Here is a 4112-nt window from a genome sequence, read left to right on the forward strand (position 1 = left end):
CAGTAGAGGAAGGCCCTCTATGAGGTGGATTGATTCAGTGACTGAGATAATTGGGATGGGAGTGTCAGAGACGGTGTGATTGGCACAGGACAGAGCGGAGTTTAGGGCTGTTGTACATAGGGTAGCTATGAGTCGCAGGCGACTTGACGGCACATAACAACAACAACAACAACAACAATGAGTCCTTACTATGAGTTAGGAACAAGTGACGCCAGAACTAACATACTATGCAAGTAATACCTAAAACTCTTGATGTAAACCTTTAAGTAGGAAATAATTGAAATGAATAACAGATTGCCTGGTGGCCACTTCAGATGAGTGTGAGTAAATCTCCTCAGAACATTTATTTAGGGATCGTATTCTTAAGGGGATGACATTTAAGTTAAGGTGTGAAGTTTGAGAAAAAGGGAAAAAAAAGTGAGGCACAGCTTAAAAGTATGTGGATGGCATTTTCATTTTGGTCTATCATTTATAGACTCACAGGATAATCACAGTCCAGTACCACTTCAGTTTATCCTTATACTACATTCCCTTTTTAAATCATACTGCATTGTTTTTATTATTTTTCTCTTATTTAAATTTCCTCCTTTTTTCTTGTTATTCTTTCCTCTTTTTCTATCCAACATAAAACTTGGTAATGAAAGTTGAGAACAATGATGGCTTTTTTATTTTTTTACATTCCATATTAATATATAATTAGAAGTGTTTGCTTGTTTGTTTGTTTCTGGTGTTTAAACTGTAAATGTCAGATAGGGAAACCAGAAACCAAATCCTCTACTTCCTTTGTTTCTGCCATCATCTACATACAGGAAGGCACAAATAACACACACTAAAACAAACAAAATCTATGTTCAGTTAGTGAATGTGCAAATGAGCAAATTAACAGTTTATTAGTTACTATGACCAAGAAATCAAGCAGCTAATTTGTTAAAAATACTTAAGAAGATTGTTAGCAGTGTCACTACTACTTAAAAGAATGCAAACTGTTTCAAATAGTTACATATTTTGGACAGAAGTTAGCATCTCATTTTAGATATTGTACTTTTACCCATATAGGTCACTTTTCTAATCTACTCAATAGTTTGAAATTTTTTTTGCAAAGTAAATCCTTGGAACATTGAAGCATTTTACTGGTAAGTTTCACAAACTAGTTATTTTTGGATAAGCATCTGAATTTAAGGGGTATTATCTGACTTTTAAAACAACTTAGATAATAGGTGGCAAGTGTCGCAGATCTTGTTTCTTATCAACTCTGCCCCCAAACAAAATACCAAGAATAAAATAATATTTTTCCTCTGAGTCATGTGTTTTTTCCATTAGTTTAAGATTCTTTCTTTCTTTTTAATTTTGCAGTTGAAAGTATCTGATGAGCAAAATTACTTGAATCTGCACTTGATTATTAGTCTCACTTACCCTGCAACAGCAAGGATCCTGTTTTCTTGGAAATATTTGAGACAGCCTCATGGTGAGCTAAGAAGTTATTAATGTTGCTTGATATTTGCTTTGACAGCAGCTCTCCGCTCTCTTTAATCATCTTCATCATGGTCCATAGCTCTTTTCCCCCCTGCATTTCAATTTTGTCTATGATGCTTAGAAAGGATGATTCACACAGAAAATTTGATAGCTCCCTCTTTGAGTCATATTTCCCTAGATTTTTCCATTCTGCAAGCTTAACCTCTCGTTCATTCAAACATGTATTCATTCAATGTGTGTTTTGAGTAATTATTATCTGTAATGCCCCTGAAGAGGCAGTGAAAATGTTAGTATGATTAACAAAGCATAACAGGTGATTAACAAATCCATTTCTAAAAGGTTGGATAGCACAGGCTCACTACAGTATATTGCTGTTCTTGTATGCTATCAAGTCAGAACTCACTCTAACTGACCCTCTAGAGCATTTTCCAAGGCAAGAAATTACAGTGGGATTGTCCATCCTTCTTCCATAGAGCAGCTAGTGAATTTGAACCATGTGTCTTAGGGATTGCATCACTGTATGTTTTTGTTATTACGTGTCATTAAATTCAGTAAAACTCATCATGGCCTATGAAAAACAGATCTGCATTCTGTCTTACCTTGTGGCATTCTCACAGTCTCTGACATACTTGATTGAAACCATTGCTGCAGTCACTGTGTTAATCATCTGGTTGAAAGTCTTCTTCTCTTTCACCAGTCCTCATCATTTCAAGTCATTATTTCCTCCTATGAATAGCCTCTCCTAATAGACGTATTCAATAAATAGATGCTGCCCTGGATGTGCTCACCAAGTTGTGCCAAGAAATCTGGAGGACAACTGACTGGAAGAGATCCATATTTATTCCCATTAGAAAAAAAGGTGACCTGACAGAGTGTGAAAATTATCAAACAATATCACTAATTTCACACATTAGCAAAATCCTGCTGATTATTCAGAAATGACTGAAACAGTACATTGACAGAGAACTACCAGAAATATAAGCTGGGCTTTGAAGAGATCGTGGCACTAGAAACATTATTGTCAATGTCAAATGGATCTTGGTAGAAAACAGAGTCCCAGAGGAACGTCAGTCTGTATTTCCTTGACTATGCAAAGGCATTTGACTGTGTGGATCACAACAATTTGAGGCTAACATTGATGATTTGGGAATCCAAGAACACTTGATTGTGCTTATGTGAAATCTATACTTGGACCAGGAAGCAATACTCAGAACAGAGCAGGGAAACATTGCATAGTTCAAAATCAGGAAAGGAGTGTGTTAGGGATGAATTTTGTCTCCATACATTTTCATTCTATATGAAGAACATATCATTCAGGAAGCAGGGATTTATGAGGAGCAATGTTGATTCATCAACAATATACATTGTACAGATGACACAACCATGCTTGCTGAAACTGAAGAAGACCTGACCTGCTTGCTGCAGAAGGTCGAGAACTATAGTTTTCAATATGGATTGAAGCTTAACATGAAGAAGGCAAACATTCTCACCACTGGACCATATTAGGTGGAGAAGAGATTGAGGTTGTTAACAACTACAGCTTGCTCAAATCCACAATCAACACTCTTAACACCAGCAGTCAGAAAATCAAAAGGCAAATTGCGTTGGGAAAATCTGCTGTCAGGGGCCACTCCAGAGTGCTGATGAACAAAGATCTCGGTCTAGATACAAAGGTGCACCTAATTCTGGCCATGGTTTTAATGATTATTTGTTATACTTCAGAGAGTTGGACAGTAACTAAGGACTACAGAAGAAGAATAGATGCCTTCCAATTATGGTGCTGGAGAAGAGTCTTGAACATCCCATGGACCACCAAGAAAACAAAAAAGGTCTGTCTTGGAGAAGGTGAAACAAAATCTCTCTTTGGAGACTAGGATTTTGAATCTCTATCTCTCATACATTGGGCATGTGGCCAGAAGAGACCAGTCCTTGAAGAGGGACATCATGTTTGAAAGGGTGGAGGGACAGCACAAGAGAGGAAAATCCCTGTAAGATGGATTGATACAGTGCAGTGACTGGGGCAATCAGGGTTGGTGTGTCAAAATTAGTGAAACTGGCTCAGAATAGGGCAGGGTTCAGAGCCACTGTGATGCTGTGAATCACAGGCACCTCAATGGTACATAACAACAACAATAACATGTCCAAAGTATGTGAGTTAAGCTTTACCACCTTTGCCTCCAAGGAAAACTGTACCTTCTCAAAGATGAATCTCTTTGTTCTTTTGACAGTCCATAAGCCATTTACCATTCTTCTCACACACCTCAGGTAGAAGGTATAAATTCTTCTTCAGTCTTTAGTCACTGTCCAATTCTCAGAGACAATGGTTGAAAAGACCATAGTTTGAATCAGGCACACCTAGGTCCTTACACTAACGTCAGCACTACTCAGTTATCTAGAAAAGTCCTTAATTTTTCCAAATGCAATACATTTCTTGATCTCCTGACTACTTGTACCAAGTGTGTTGATTTTGGACCCAAGTAATATGATGTTGTTGACAGTGTCAGTCTTTTCTCCATCTATCATGATGTTGCCTAACAGTACAGAGGTGAGAATTTTTGCTTCCTCGTCATAGAAATGCAATTCATATTGAAGGCTGCAGTATTTGATCTTCTGAAACAACCTCTTCAAATCCTCCTTAC

This window comes from Elephantulus edwardii, unplaced genomic scaffold (genome assembly GCF_000299155.1).
Source record: "Elephantulus edwardii isolate Elephantulus edwardi_28Jun2011 unplaced genomic scaffold, EleEdw1.0 scaffold00085, whole genome shotgun sequence".
Classification (NCBI taxonomy): domain Eukaryota; kingdom Metazoa; phylum Chordata; class Mammalia; order Macroscelidea; family Macroscelididae; genus Elephantulus; species Elephantulus edwardii.